We start from the raw sequence: 17,483 nt of genomic DNA, 5'->3' as shown, positions 1-17,483 counted from the left end.
AAGTTTAACATTAAAATGAAAAGGAAATTAATAAATCATGCAAAACAACGGACATTGACCCGCAGCCCAAGTTACAAAACTTAGCCACTCATGCTTGCAATCCAAAATTTTCAAGTCAAACGGATTCCACAATAACCCATTCCACCAAAAAAATAAAAGACAACAAAGTAAAACAACAAATTACTTCAACATTGAAACTTTTAAAATAACAAACTAAAAGATAAGAACTTCATTTCATCTAATAAATCACTGCAATAACAAAGTAAAAATTAGTATTTGAATATAACATTAACTATTCAACCAATGTACTTAAACAACATTAAAGCAACAAGATAAAAGAAAGAGTGTGATAAACCCAACAATAACTTAAAATATGAATACTCAATTAATAAATAACCCAAAAAACACATTAAAATATCTATGGGGAATGACAAAGAAACATAAATAATAACTCAACAAAACACATTAAATAAACAAGAAGGGAGAGAGAGAGAGAGAGAGAGAGAGAGAGAGAGAGAGAGAGAGAGAGAGAGAGAGAGAAGTGGAGATGCCATAAAAGAGACCCCAACACAGTAGCTACGGCTACTGTGTGTTTCCCTTGCTGCCGCACAAAAACCCAGGAGAGCCCCCCCTCCAAAGCTCCTGGCTACTGCCCTAAAAAACAACCTAAAGAAAAACCTACAAAAACCCTCGCTACTTTTCAAATCTAGCCCCACTTTTTTCTCCTTTCCCTCTTTTTTTGCTTTTCCCTTTTCCTTTCTCGCCCTTCTCTCCTAGCCAGAAAAACACACACGGCTACTTACCCACTACCAACGCCCAGCGCCTCCTTGCACGCACACACACACGGCTTTCCTTTTGAATTGCATGGCCAAGTCACATCAAGGACCCAGCCCACACCCCTTTTTATTTTGTTAGTTTTCATTTGGGCTCCTTCCAGCTGAGCTACTCTTCACACAAAATCCACACACTGCCACATCTCATGGGCTACAGCTAGCCCACAATTCTTTTTGCACACTTACACTAAGCCTTCTTCAATTTTTTTTCAATTTGACTCCTATTTGTTCTTCGACTCATATACGGCCATAGGCCTCCAAAAGCACGCACGCAAGCCCAATTTCAAGTCCACATGGCCCACGGTTCTTGTAGTGTATTTGGTTGCCTCATGCCCACCATTTGGCCTTCAAGCATGCACACTTCGACGCAAACACGTGTTTGCACACACCCACACATGGCTCACGTACACAGCCTCTCCTTACATGCATGGTTCGGTATTGATTTCCAAAAAATTATCCAACAATAATAAAACACGAACATCCGTAAATTTATGGAAAAAATAGGATAATTATCTCAACCAAGCCTAATGATTAAAATAATATACATAATCAGACATTTAATTGAGATTATAATATTTAATGTATGAATTTAAATGCCAAATTACACAACTTTGACGCATAATCACACCCCCCCCCCCAACTAACGTTTTGTTAGCCTCTAGCAAATAATGTGAATGCATTCAAACCAAGGGAGTAGCAACTAAAATTCCAATACTTACGAAAATTACATGCCATGAAATATGCTTACTGAGTTTAGAAACACAAGACATAGATTAACCCAAGTTAAGTCTCAACTGAAAGATTTATACACCATTTAGTAAAACAACCAAGTTACTAAAAAGTAACAAAGCTCACATGTTATGAGAATAAGGCTAGAATTCCAAGATTGACTACCAATAGACATTAACAATTTCAATCACAATCAATTAGTCTAAGACAACCGCCCGGTCCTACTCTAATTCAAAACCATTGTATTGGCGGCTTTCATACTATTGCACTTTGAAAGGCACTCACTTTCTTGATTAGTTAGGAACCCGATAGTAGGTCATGCTAGTACAAGGTACCCATTTTTTGTTTAGTTAGGATCCCGGTAATAGGTCGCCCTTTCCAATACACAATCGCTTCCCTTTTTTTTTTTTTTTCTTTTTTCCTTCTTGCAGTTAATCTCTGGGTTGTTTCTTATTTTCATTTTCTTCAAACTTTTTTTCCTTTTCTTTTCTAAGCCATTAGGATATGGTTCATTAGAGTCTCAAACAACTAAAGTACAACAACCAAAAATGAACTAAAGGTGGTCTTTCTAAGTTTTCTAACCTGTGTAGTGTGTGTAGAAAGACTTTCAGCCTCCTTCCCTAGGATGAAATTAAGTGAAATGGATAAAAATCTCTTTTTATTTAAACTTTGATTGCACTACATGCTACATGTTCCATATCCTCAAGAAAAAAATGTTGGCATGTAACGTTCACAATTAAGGAATTTAGCATGCTTTGAGCTCTATGACAATATTTTCCCAAGGTAAACCAACATATGTTTAAAGCATGCAAACCATAGGGTAAATTCTCTTCCACCCCCCAAGTAGAATGTAGCATTGTCCTCAATGATGCAAGAGAAATGAAAGAATTTACCCAAGAGAGCAGTTAAAAGTAAAGCAAAACAACTGTAAGACGAGCAAAACAGTAAAGGAAAAATTACAAGACAGAGGAAAAAGAAGTACCTGAACCGCTTTGAAAAGAACACAATCCTAGGGAATAAGAAATAACAACTAAAGATCAAAAGAAAACAATGAGAGAAATAAAAATACAAATAAAAAAAAAAAAAACCTATACTAAGTGGGATCAAGCAGATGTAGAGTGAAATTCCTCTAGTACAAAGTTGGAGATAAAAGGTTTGAGCCTTTGACCATTAACCTTAAAAAAGTTACCATTATGAGGATTTGTAATCTCTATAGCACCATGAAGAAAAACAATCTTTACCACAAAAGGCCCACTCCAACAAGACCTTAACTTACTAGGAAACAAGTGCAATCAAGAGTTGTACAATAACACCTGTTGGTCGGGCTCAAAAGTCTTACGCTGAATGTGTTTATCTTGGAAGTTCTTCATTCGTTCCTTGGACAAATGTTTTCTCAAGGATGTTTTGAATTTCTCTATTTTCTAATTCAGCTTGTCCATTGGTTTGAGGGTGGTAAGCAGTAGAGATTTTGTGGTGGATACCATACTTCTTCAATAAAGCTAAAACATGTTTGTTGCAAAAGTGCATGCCCTGATCACTTATTATGGCTTTAGGCATGCCAAACCTTGCAAAAATGTTTTCTTTCAAAAATTTTATATCCACTTGATGATCATTAGTTCTGTAAGGGACTACCTCAACCCACTTAGAAACATAATCAATGGCAAGCAAAATGTATAAATAGTCATAAGAAGAAGGAAATGGTCCCATGAAATCTATACCCTGACAATCAAAAATTTCAATCACTAGTATAGGTTGCAAAGGAATCATGTTTCTCCTAGTGATTCCCCCTAATTTTTGACAATGTTCACAAGCTTCTCAAAGCATCCTTAAACATACTTGGCCAATAAAACCCACTTTGAAGAGCTTTAGCCATTGTTTTGTGGACTGAAAAATGCCCACCACAAGCTTCTGTATGGCAAATATTTAGGGCACCAGAAATTTCATTATTAGGCACACACTTCCTAATGATTTGAACTGAACAATATTTAAAGAGATAGGGATCATCATAAAAGAAATTCTTAGCTTCATCTTTCAACCTTCTGATGTCCTGAGCATTCCAACGAGGTGGAGTTTTCCCTGTGACCAAGAAATTCACAATATCAACATACCATGGTAAAGATTCAACTGCAAATAATTTTTCATTAGGAAAATAATCAGAAATTAAAGAAAACTTCTCAGAAACTTCTGGTTGAAGCCAAGAAAGGTGATCCGCCACCACGTTTTCCACTCCCTTTTTATCTTTTATTATGAGATCAAATTCCTGCAGCAAAAGTATCCACCTTACCAGTCTTGGCTTAGTGTGCTTTTTTGACGGTAGAAATTTCAAAGCTGCATGGTCAGTGAATATTATGATAGGAGAACCAAGAAGGTACGATCTAAACTTATCCAATGCAAATACTATAGCTAATAGTTCTTTTTTTGTGGTGGAATAGTTTTTTGTGCAGCATTTAAAGTCTTACTAGCATAGTATATGACATATGGCAGTTTATCTTTTCATTGTCCAAGAACAACCCCCACAGCAAAGTTACTTGCATCACACATTAATTCAAAAGGAAGTGATCGGTCAAGAGATCGAATGATAGGTGCAGTGGTGAGATATGTTTTTAGTTCATCAAAACTATTTTGACACTCTTGGGTCCATTCAAATTTAACATCATGCATCAAAAGTTTGCAAAGAGGTTTAGAGATAAAGTTGAAATTCCTTATGAATCTTCTATAAAAACTAGCATGTCCTAAAAATGATCTAATATCTTTCACATTTTTAGGTGCAGGCAAATTTGAAATCAAGTTTATTTTAGTTTTACCCACCTCTATGACTCGAGAAGATACAATGTGCCCCAAAACTATTCCTTGTTGGACCATGAAGTGGCATTTTTTCAAATTTAACAACAATTGCTTTTCTTCACCTATTTTCAAAACAACCTACAAATTAGAAAAACATGCATCAAATCCTTTCCCGAAAACTGAATGTCATCCATGAAAACCTTTATACTGTCCTCAATCAAGTTGCTAAAAATACTTAACATACATCTTTGAAATGTAGTCGGGGCGTTGCATAGCCCAAGTGGCATTCTCCTGAAGGCAAAAGTTCCAAAGGGACAAGTGAAAGTAGCCTTCTCTTGGTCCTATGGAGCTATTTCTATTTGATAATAACTGGATAATCCATCAAAAAATTAGTAATATTCATGCCCTACCACTTTTTCTAAAACATTGTCAAGGAAAGGCAAAGGAAAATGATCCTTCCTAGAGGCGGCATTCAATTTCCTATAATCTACACACATCCTCCAGCCTGTGGTCTCTCTAATAGGCACCAATTCTCCCTTATCATTTTCTACAATAGTTATACCATATTTTTTTTGGAACAACTTGTATAGGACTAACCCATTTATTATCTGCAATTAAATATATGATGCCTATGTCTAACAATTTCAGGACTTTCTTTTTTACCACTTCTTTCATTGTGGGGTTTAGTCTCCTTTGCATCTCTCTAGAGGGTTTTTAATCCTCTTCCAAATATATCTTATGTGTACAAATGAGAGGACTTATACCTTTGATGTTGGCAATGGACCAACCAATGGCTGATTTGTGTTGTGTCAAAATTCTCAACAACTTACTCTCTTGGTCAAGGGTCAACAATGTAGAAATAACCACTATGGATGAGTTCTCTGGTCCAAGGTAGGTGTATTTTAGCTCCAGCAGTAATGGCTTCAATTCTAGCACTGGTGTCTTCTCATTGGATGATTGTGCTGAGGTTTGTATTACCGGTAGTGGCTCAAATTTGAGCTTCCATTGCATCTAAGTTGAATCACCTACAGCACAAAGAGAGAAAAAATGATCAGTGGACTCAATTAAATCAAGGGAGTCTTCTAAATCCTCCCACTGCTCATCACAATCATAATTTAACCAAGGAGTGTCTACAATTAGGGATTCCAATGAATTGACTTCTTGAATGTTTTCATGTTCTTGAGTTTGCCTACACAAATTGAAGATATTTAGTTCTAAAGTCATATTCCCAAAACTCAATTTTAAAACACCACTCCTACAATTGATTATGGCATTAGAAGTTGCTAAAAATGGTCTTCCCAAAATCACATGTGGTGAAGAATTTGCATGGGATGACACTTTCATATCCAAGACCACAAAATCCACAGGGTAATAAAATTTATCCACTTGGACTAAGACATCCTCAACAATACCCTTAGCAATTTTTTATGGATCTATCAGCAAGCTAAAAAATAATGGATGTGGTTTTCAATTCCCCTAGCCTTAATTGTTCATACACACTATAAGGTAGCAAATTAACCCCCGCACCTAAGTCTAGCAAGGCCTGCCTAATCTTAGAATTTCCAATGACACATGAAATGGTAGGTAACCCAGGATCCTTGTACTTAGGTGGTGTGTGATTTTGAATAATGGCACTAACTTGCTCAGTGAGGAAAGCCTTTTTCTGCACATTCAGTTCGCGTTTCACAGTACATAAATCCTTTAGAAATTTAGCATAAGCAAGAATTTGTTTTATAGCATCAATAAGTGGAATGCTAATCCTAACTTGCTTAAAAGTTTCTAAGATTTCAGCATGTCGTTTATCCTTGCACAAAGAAAGCAAACGTTGTGGAAACATTGCAGGTATGGGATATGCATCATTATTTTAATTTAAAGTGCTTGACTCACCACTATCAAGAGGAGGGTTAGCTGTAACGACCTGCTACTTATATGAATTTTTTTTTCCATATATACATAACATATATACCATCTATCTAAAATACTACTGAAAATATCTCAGGCTCAAAGGAACACCAAGAAAACTCTGTACATCACACATATGTAAGCAACGGTATACAAGACTCTCTAAAATGTCATATACACGATACCAGAAAACTATAAATCCCATAATGTATGTAAATATTACAAAATACCCGATGACATCACTAAAACCTGGAATCTACCCCAAACCACTAGTATCATTAAACACCTACCCTTCTAGTATGGGTAGTGCAAGATAATCCCTACCCGCGAGCCTCATCTGCTCGTCTAGCTGGATCTCCTGAAAAATAGTAAGTCACCAAGATAAGACATGCTCAATAAGAGGAAATATGCTATTACTAGTGTGTGACGGCTGAGTTGCACATATAGTATACTTGAAATAATACTGATATTGTAAAATGAGTAAGCTGATATACTGTACAAAAAACATGCAATGTAGTTTAAAATAAAACTGTGTATCTGAGTTTACTAACCATACATACTGCTAATATGATAATATAAACTATTGTTGTGTGATATATTTGTACATAGGAATTTCTGCTAATACCCTGGGATCTGTATGTCATGATTTAACCCCTCATGACAGGGTTGTGCAGCCTGTAGGCTAGACTTACTCTAGTTGGCCTACAAGGCAAGTCAATCTATATCTCTATCATCCGCCAATCTAGCCAACTACAATCTCTCCGAGCAATCTCCAAATCTAACATCGTCTAACCGGCCACCTCAACCCAGCTCGCAGGGGAGATTGCAAACTCTTCTAGCGTGGTTAGATGGAATCCACATACTATCTAAGTTATGTGGTTGCACTCTATCTATAATACCAATGGTATTGTGCTCTGCTGTCTGTATCTGTTTGAAATATCCTCAGGGATCTGATACTGTGTAATACTATTTTATATATATACACTTATATTGGTGCTTTTAACATGATTTCAAAGCAACCATAACACTATAAATTTGAGTTGTAATATCTGAAATATCTGTAATATCTGTCTGTATTATCTGTAATTTCTTTCTAAAATATCTATAATATCTGTCTGTACTATCTGTAATTTCTTTCTGAAATATCTGTAATATCTGTCTATAATATCTGTAATTTCTTTCTGAAATATCTGTAATATCTGTCTAAGTGTTTTGGTTTAGAAATCATGTTATTGTTATAAATCTTACTTTCTGCTAATAAACTTGTATAATTGGATATCTATAAAATTTCATAATCAACATATTAAACTATAATAAACTCAAGCCATACTACTGTGTAATTAAAATCTCATGCTTCATATCAGTATTTTCACTGAAATAACAATACTCATGATATTCTGGAAAAATAAACTAATCAACATGCTTAAAAATATACATACATAATCCTCTGTTATACATTCTACAAATTCCCTAGCATAGCATATTTCCCTCACTTAATTTCTGAAAAGCCCCTACTATATTCTGGCCTTACACCTGCAGTGTTCCCCACTCCACACCCTGAAAACAACATTTTCCAGAACAAAATATCAGTATTTCTTCGTATTCTACATTTCTTATAACAGTGGGAAAGGCAAATACTAAATAAAATGTCTTACCCTGAGATTGGGATGAATTTCAAACCACTTCAACCAACGATGCACTCTGGTAAATTTGTAGAGAACTTTCTCAGGAGCGTCGCGGTGGCCTCAGATCGTCGATCCAGCGAGAAACAGAGTCGGGATCAAAGAGAGAAGGGAAGAGGGACATTTTAGAGAGAGAGAGAGAGCTTTCCTGCGCAGGTTTCCTTGTGAAAATCTAGTTTTAAAAGTACTTATAGACCCGAATTCGTCGACGAGACACATCATCTCGTCAATGAACATGAACCCCTCGTTGACAAATTTCATACTGCTAAAACCCCCTTCTCGGTATCTTCTCGTTAACAAAACGTGTCCTCGTCGACGAGACCCTCTTATATTCTCATCGATGAATTCCTTGTGTTCATCGACAAGATTCTGCTTAATTTTCTTAGTCATTACATTCTCCCCTCCTTATAAAATTTCATCCTCAAAATTTACTTCCTGTGTCGAACACCATCCATACAATTTACCATCCCTTAGAAGTAAACAGTCTACTTAATTTATTACTTACCCTCACTTATAGCGGAGGAATACCATGGTTACATTCTATGTTCTTGGAGATACACATATAAAACTAAAAAAACTACTTACTAACTAAATTATTACATGTACCTGCAAAAGAAACATTACTTAACTTATTACATTTACCTGGTTATAACTAAATCTCTTGGAATAACTACGGGTATTTTTGTCTTATCTATTCCTGGAGCTCCCAAGAAGCTTCCTCTATAGCATGATTTCTCCACAAAACTTTTACTAGATGGAATTCTTTGGTACTCAATTCTTGTATCTTTTTTTGCCCAAGATTTGTACTGGTGCTTCTTCATAAGCTAATGAATCTTTAAGTTCTATTTCTACATAACTGATTATGTGGGATGCATCTAGGACGTATTTCCTCAGCGTAGCTACATGGAATATGTCATATATTCTAGATAAAGCTTGTGGCAAACCTAGCATGTAGGCAACTGACCCTACTCTCTTAAGTATCTCAAAAGGGTCAATATACCTAGGGCTCAACTTGCCCTTCTTCCAAAACCTCATAACCCGTCTCAGAGGAGCTACCTTCAGGAATACTCGATCTCCCACATCAAACTCTAACTCCCGGCAGTGAGTGTCTGCATAGCTTTTCTACTGACTCTGCGCAGTACTGATTTTTTCTCTAATTAGTCGGACCTTATCACATGCCTATTGTACTATCTCTGGACCCAAAACTTGCCTCTCACCTACTTCATCCCATAAAAGAGATGAACGACACCTTCTACCATATAGTGCCTCATAAGGTGCCATGTTGATGCTAGCCTGATAGCTGTTATTATAAGCAAATTCAACTAACGGCATAAACTGAGTCCAGCTACCCCTAAAATCTAGCACGCATGACCGAAGCATATCTTCTAATGTCAGGATCATCCTCTCAGTCTGACCATCTGTATGAGGGTGAAATGCGGTGTTGAATGCTAACTGTGTACCTATAGCCTCCTAAAAACTTTTCCAAAATCATGAGGGAAACCAAGGATCTCGATTTGATACTATGGATACCAGTACCCCATGGACACGAACTATTTCCTGAACATATATATCTGCCAATTTGTTCATGGAATAACCAATTCTAATAGGGATGAAATGAGCAATCTTTGTCAGACAATCAACAATCACCCAAATCGCATTCAGTTTCTGTCGTACTGGTGGTAATTCAGTAATAAACTCCATAGAGACGTGATCCCACTTTCACGCTAGAATAATGAGTGGTTGTAACTGCCCTGCTGGTCTCTGGTGCTCAGCCTTAACCTTCTAACTCGTTAAACACTGTTGTACAAATTCAGCAATTTCTTTTTTCTTTCCACTCCACCAGAAATACTCTCACAGATCCCTATACATTTTAGTACTGCCAGAATGAACTGTGTATAGTGATCTGTGAGCCTTTTCCAAAATCGTCCTTCTAATATCATCATCTGCAGGCACACACAACCTGGTGCAAAACCTCAGAGCTCCGTCATCAAAGATGCTGAACTCCTCTCCCTGACCATCATGTACTCTAGTTATCACTTCTGCTAACTCCGTGTCTTCACCCTGAGCGTCCTTAATCTTCTCATATAGTGTAGGCTGCACAACTAGACTGGAAATAAATGTCTAAGGATTACCCTCTACTAACTCTATGCCAAGTCTCTCAAGATCCATCAAAATCGAGTGCTGAATCTCCATAGCTGCCAGTACTTGTTCCACTGATTTCCTACTCAGAGCATCTGCTACCACATTCGCTTTCCCTGCGTGGTAGCTAATAGTACAGTCATAATCTTTAAAAAGCTCTAGCCACTTTCTTTGCCTCATATTGAGCTCTTTTTGGGTAAAAATGTATTTTAAGCTTTTATGATCCGTGAAGATTTTGCACTTTCCACCATATAGATAATGCCTCCAGATCTTGAGAGCGTACACCACTGCAGCTAGCTCCAAATCATGCACAGGATAGTTTTTCTCATATTCTTTAAGCTGTCTAAAAGCATACGCAATAACCTTGCCATGCTGCATCCATACGCACCCAAGTCCCTTCATGGACGCATCACTGTATATCACAAACCTATCCTCTCCTGATGGAATAGCCAACACTGGGCAATAACCAACCTCTATTTCAACTCCTGAAAGCACTGCTCACAGTCATCGTTCCATTCAAACCTTACATTTTTCCTCGTAAGTCGCGTCAACAAACTTGATAAACTAGAGAAATCGTTAACAAAGCGTCAGTAATAGCTTGCTAAACTCATAAAACCTCTAACTTCTTGGACACTCCCTGGCCTTACCCAATTCACTACGGCCTCTATTTTACTCAGGTCAACTGATATGCCTACCTCAGAGATCACATGGCTGAGAAAAGAAACCTACCTCAGCCAGAATTGACATTTCTTGAATTTTGCTTAAAGCTTTCTCTCTCTCAATGTTTGCAATACCAGTATCAAGTGATGCTCATGCTCCTCAAAACTTCTCGAGTAGACCAGTATATCATCAATGAATACCACTACAAACTGGTCCAAACACTGATGGAAAACTCGGTTCATTAAATCAATAAATACTGCTGGTGCATTAGTCAACCCAAATGGCATCACTAAGGACTCGTAATGCCCATATCTCATTCAAAATGTCGTCTTTGAAATATTTTCTGCCCTCACCTTCACCTGATGATAACCTGACCATAGGTCAATTTTAGAATAGAACTGGGACCTCTGAAGCTTATCAAACAAATCATCAATCCTGGGAAGAGGATATTTATTCTTAATTTTCAATTTATTTATCTCTCTCTAATCTATACACATCCTCATGGTCTCATCTTTCTTCTTCACAAATATAGCTGGTGCTCCCTAGGGCGACACATTAGGCCTAATGAAACCTTTATCCAGCAATTCCTGCAATTGATCTTTTAGTTCTTTTAACTTGGTTAGAGCCATATGGTAAGGTGCTTTAGATACTGGTGCTGCCCCGGTAAAAGATCCACAATAAATTCAACTTCACAGTCTAGTGGCAAACTAGGTAATTCTTATGGAAATACATCTGAGAATTCTCTGACCACAGGAATATCAGCTTGTTTCAATTCTTCTTTTGGTAATTCCTTTATGTAGGCAGCGAATCCTTAGCAACCGTCTTGAATCAATTTCCTCACCTGAATGGCTGACGCAAGTTGTGGTAAAGAACGGACATGTGAATCAAGAAATCTGAATTCTTGCTCACCTGGAGGTCTGAAAATCACTTCTTTTAAGTGACAATCGATACTAGCATAGTTAACTGTCAACCAATCCATACCCAGAATTATATCAAACCCCTACATATCTAACATCACAAGATCGGCTGGCAATATTTTCCCCTAAATGATCATTGGAAAGCTCCTGAGTACCCTCTTACCTTTCACCACTAATCCAGTCGGCGTAACACAACATCCAAAAATTGTGCCTCATACCCTATTAAATTAGCATACACCGATGAAATAAAAGAGTGGGTGGCACCTGTGTTAAATAAAACAACGTCTTTATATGAAAAAGCAGTAAGGGTACCTGTAACTACGTCTCCAGCTGCATCGGCGTCACCCGGCGTTAACGCGTACACTCTCGCCGGTGTAGTGTTCCACTACTGGCCTCCGCGGGGTGCCGGATAACCACCCCAATACGGTCTAGGAGCTGGTGTCTGAGCTAGCAATCCCTGACACGACCATGACTTGTGTCTGGCTCTCCCACAACGGTAGTAGACATCTTCTCCTATTCTACATTCACCTGGTTGTCTCCGGCCACATCTAGGACAGGTAGGAATAACCCATCCACCCTCATAAACACCACGAGTCATCTAGCCCTGGCTACCTCCATATTGATCTCCTCTTCATGGCCCTTGACTGGAACTTGCCTGATAATCCCGAGGCACGGGCCTCTTCCTCTAACTCTGGTCTACGGCACCTCTCTGCATACCACTCTCAATAATAGCAGCTCTATCCACCACCTCCGCAAATGTCTGAGCCCGAAAGCCAATGACTTGCTCGAAAAAAATTTGCCACAGGCCCTCTTCAAACTTCCTCACTTTCTTCTCCTCATCTGATGCCAAATGTGGGGCAAAATGAGATAACTCAATAATCTGTTCAACATACTGCGACACCATCATCTGCCCCTGAACTAAATGCAGAAATTCTACTACCTTTGTGCTCCGAACGATAGCAGGAAAATATCGCTCGAAGAATAATTCCTTGAATCTACTCCACGACACTAGCACTGGATCGGACCTCTGTTCCTCAATCAACCGCGCTGATCTCCACCAGTGTTTTGCCTATCCTGTTAGTTTGAATGACACAAATGACACCTTCGGCTCATCTGAACATGCCAGCACCGCTAAAATCCCTCAATGTCCTGAACCCAGTTTTCAGCTATAATCGGGTCAGGTCCTCCAGAAAAATATGGATGCTTCATCTGCATAAACTGCTCAATCGTGCAACCACGCTCTCCTCCGCTCCTAGCCATCTCAACCATCACATGTTGGGTGACGCTGCGCAATAATGCATCTGTATCTCCACCTCCCATATTGAAGGGTCCTGGTCTATCACTTCCTGCATTTATACCACTGCTCCCTGGACCCATCCTGAAAATACATAGGACACTGTTTCAGAATCCTATTTCCTGTACAGATCTAATTTATTATGTTCAACTAAAATTTCAGACTCTCTTTTAACAATTTCCCCTTATTCCTAATCCAAAATCCAATCCTATAACCTAAACACATGACTCGTTGGTAGTTTACTATGGCTTTCCTGAACTTGTCACCCAAGGAAAAACACTGAAACCACCACGAAAATCCTGTATTCAAACCATAAAATAAAACTCAAATTCTTTTCCTACATTCTGGTATTGTTTCCGCTGCATTCTAAACTTTACAGAACCTAGCAACCTAGGCTCTAATACCAAACTGTAACGACCTGCTACTTATATGAATTTTTTTTTTCCATATATACATAACATAAATACCATCTATCTAAAATACTACTGAAAATATCTCAGGCTCAAAGGAGCACTGAGGAAACTCTGTACGTCATAGATATCTAAGCAACGGTTTACAAGAAACTGTAAACTGTCATATACATAATACCAAAAAACTATAAATCCCAGAGTGTATGTAAATATTACAAAATTCCTAGTGACATCACCAAAACCTGGAATCTACCCCAAACCACTAGTATTATAAAACACCTACCCTTCCAGTATAGGCAGTGCAAGATAATCCCTACCCGCGAGCCTGATCTGCTCACCTAGCTAGATCTCCTAAAAAATAGTAAGTCACTGGGATAAGACAATGCTCAGTAAGAGGAAATATGCTATTACTAGTGTGTGGCGGCTGAGTTGCACATATAGTATACTTGAAATAATGCTGATACTGTAAAATGAGTAAGCTGATAAACTGTACAAAACACATGCAATGTAGTTTAAAATAAAATTGTGTATCTAAGTTTACTATTTGTACATACTACTAATATGATAATATAAACTACTGTTATATGATATATCTGTATATAAGAACTTCTGCTAATACTCTGGGATCTGTATGTCATGATTTAACCCCTCATGATAGGGTTGTGCGGCCCGTAGGCTAGACTTACTCTAGTTGGCCTACCAAGCAAGTCAATCTATATCTCTATCATCCGCCAATCTAGCCCACTGCAATCTTTCTGAGCAATCTCCAAATCTAACGTCGTCTAACCGGCCACCTCAACCCATCTCGCTGGGGAGACTGCAATATCTCCTAGCACGATTAGACGGAATCCACATACTCTCTGAGTTATGTGGTTGCACTCTATCTGTAATAGTAAAGGTACCGTGCTCTGTAGTCAGTATCTGTCTGTAATATCCTCAAGGATCTGATACTGTGTAATACTAATATATATATATATATATATATATATATATATATATATATATATATATATATATACTTATCTTGCAGCTTTTAACATGATTTTAAAGCAACCATAACACTATAAATCAGAGCTGTAATATCTGAAATATCTATCTAAAATATCTGTAATATATGTCTGTATTATCTGTAATTTCTTTCTAAAATATCTATAATATCTGTCTGTACTATCTGTAATTTCTTTCTGAAATATCTGTAATATCTGTCTATAATATCTGTAATTTCTTTTTGAAATATCTGTAATATCTGTCTAAGTGTTTTGGTTTAGAAATCATGTTATTGTTTTAAATCTTACTTTCTACTAACAAACTTGTATAATTGGATATCTATAAAATTTCATAATCAACATATTAAACTATAATAAACTCAAGCCACACTACTGCGTAATTAAAATCCCATGCTTCATATCAGTAATTTCACTGAAATAACAATACTCATGATATTCTAGAAAAATAAACTAATCAACATGCTTGAAAATATACATACATAATCCTCTGTTATACATTCTACAAATTCCCTAGCATAGCATATTTCCCTTACTTAATTTCTGAAAAGCCCCTACTGTATTCTGGCCTTACACCTATAGGGTTCCCCACTCCACACCCTGAAAACAACATCTCCCAGAACAAAATATCAGTACGTATTCTACATTTCTTATAACTGTGGGAAAGGCAAATACTAAATAAAATATCTTACCTTGAGATTGGGATAAATTTCAAACCACTTCAACCAACGATCCACTCCAGTAAATTTGTAGAGAACTTTCCCAGGAGCGTCGCGGTGGCCTCAGATCGTCTATCTGGCGAGAAACGAAGTTGGGATCAAAGAGAGAAGGGAAGAGGGACGTTTTAGAGGGAGAGAGAGAGAGAGAGAGAGAGAGAGAGAGAAAGAAAGAAAGAGCTTTCCTGCGTAGGTTTCCTTGTGAAAATCTGGTTTTAAAAGTACTTATAGACCCAGATTCATCAATGAGACACGTCATCTCGTCGATGATCCCTAAAGAAAGTTCATCGACGAACATGAACCCCTCGTCGACGAATTTCAAACTGCTAAAACCCCCTTCTCGGTATCTTCTCATTGACAAGACATGTCCTCATAAATGAGACCCTCTTATATTCTCATCGACGAATTCCCTGTGTTTGTCAACGATACTTTACTTAATTTTCTGGGTCATTACATTAGCATTCTTACCTAAACTTCCTGCACTATGGACAGGGTCACCCAAAACCTTACCATTCCTCAAAGTTGTAATAGCTTTCACTGATTTCACATTGCTCCCTTCACCAGTATTCTGAGATGATTGATTGTGCCCTTGTGGATTGGGTTGGGGTTGAGCTGGAAATTTTCCTTTCTCCTAGTTACTCAAAGTGGTGGTTACTCTAGTGAGAGTCCCTCTGATGTCATTGATGGCCTGGGAATTCTAGTTGTTGATCGAACTCTGACTTTGTATAAACTATTGCAAGCTAACATTTAGCTATTGTATGGAGTTTTCCACTCCTCTTCTCTACATTGGGGGTGGTTGATTTGGAAAATGAGGTGGTCCCAAGCCTTGGCTAACTGGTGCATAAGGAGTATATTGACTTGTTCCCTACATAGATGGCCCCACTTGGTCATTTTTCCAGCTGAGATTTGGATGATTTCTCCAACCTGCATTGTAAGTATTAGAATAAAGTCCAGAAGAATTCTTAGAAACCATATGCACTGGGTTAGATTGATCAAGAAAAACTTCGTTAAAAGCAAGAATAGTTGGATATGCATCAATCACATGCCCTGGATCCTCACATATGCTACATTTTTCAGAAGATGATGGTAAAACATGCATTTCATTTACCTTCTTAAGCTCAATAGAATCCAACCTCTTAGAAATCAGTGCAAGCCTAGCATTAAAATCATCAGCTTCTTTCAGTTGATATTTACCACCCCCACTAATACATTATTTCTTTTCAGATCTATCATACACATCAGAGACATCCTAGGATTGGGCGTTTTTAGCCAAATAATAAAAATAGTCAAAAGCTTCTTTGGGCCCTTTATTGAAAAACTCACCATTGTACATTGTTTCTACAAATTGCCTCATCTTTGGTTGCAACCCCTCATAGAAAAAACTGATGACCCTCCAATTCTCATATCCATGGTGAGGACATGCATTTAATAGGTCTTTGAAACGTTCCCAACACTAATAAAATGTTTCCACATCCTTTTGGAAAAAATTCATGATTTGTTTTTTCAAAGCATTAGTTCTCTGCATGGGAAAAAATTTATTTAAAAACTCAGTTTGCATTTCTTGCCAAGTCCCTATGGATCTTGGTCTTAAGGAATTCAACAGGTCTTTGCCTTGTATTTTAAGGAAAATGGAAACAATTTCAGTCTTATTACTTTTTCAGTGCATGTTCTATCCATGAATGTGGAACACACTTCTTCAAACTCTTTAATTTTCGCTAGTATGTCATTTGTAAATAGAACATTTCCCAAAACTGCAAGTCACAAAAGCATACCATTCAAAAGATTTTTGCATCATACAGATGCTCAATGTGCTCAAGACAACCTTATGACTCAAAAATAAAGACAATGATATACATGAAAGTCCATAAAATTATGTTTCCAAAATTATAGAAGTTTTGAAAAATTTTGACAGCATTTCCCCTGTAAATAGGACATTTTCCATAGAGATATGTTCCAAACTTGGGTCTTTACACTAAACAGTATTGAATAATCCAACCAGTAATGACTGCATCTTATACGTGGTACAAAACATACATACATACATAAAAAAAAACCAAAAAAAAAAGTAAGCTTTGAAACACTATGATATATTTAAATTTATACACACACACACATACATACATAGATAAAGATCTTTATTTTGACTAGATTTTATGCATGCCTTTGATCTTAGTTTCCCTAATTGGGTCTTAAGTTGGGAATTTAATGTTGTTAGATCTTCAGTTAAGGATTTGGGAAGCTCCTATATTACTTGTAGGCTATAGTGGTTGGAAGATTTATTTGGGAGGAGGTTAAGAAAGCATTGGAAATTAACAAAGTTTTGGCAGCATGCTGTCTGTAAATAGAGCATTTCCCAAACTTACAAGTCACAAAAGTTCTTCCTAGGTTAAGCTAAGCCAGCAACAGTAGTACA

The 17,483-nt window shown here is 37.4% G+C and overlaps 1 non-coding gene across 1 annotated transcript; it reads left to right on the top strand.

The window, feature by feature from the left end:
* The first annotated feature begins 16,473 nt into the window (after positions 1-16,473).
* LOC131147386 (small nucleolar RNA R71) lies at positions 16,474-16,580 on the top strand. Its single transcript, XR_009134771.1, has one exon. It is a non-coding gene; the product is annotated as a small nucleolar RNA R71 (small nucleolar RNA).
* Positions 16,581-17,483: the final 903 nt, after the last annotated feature.

Source organism: Malania oleifera, chromosome 1 (assembly GCF_029873635.1).
Source record: "Malania oleifera isolate guangnan ecotype guangnan chromosome 1, ASM2987363v1, whole genome shotgun sequence".
NCBI classification, from domain to species: Eukaryota; Viridiplantae; Streptophyta; class Magnoliopsida; order Santalales; family Ximeniaceae; genus Malania; species Malania oleifera.
This window is presented reverse-complemented; position numbering and strand designations above follow the sequence as displayed.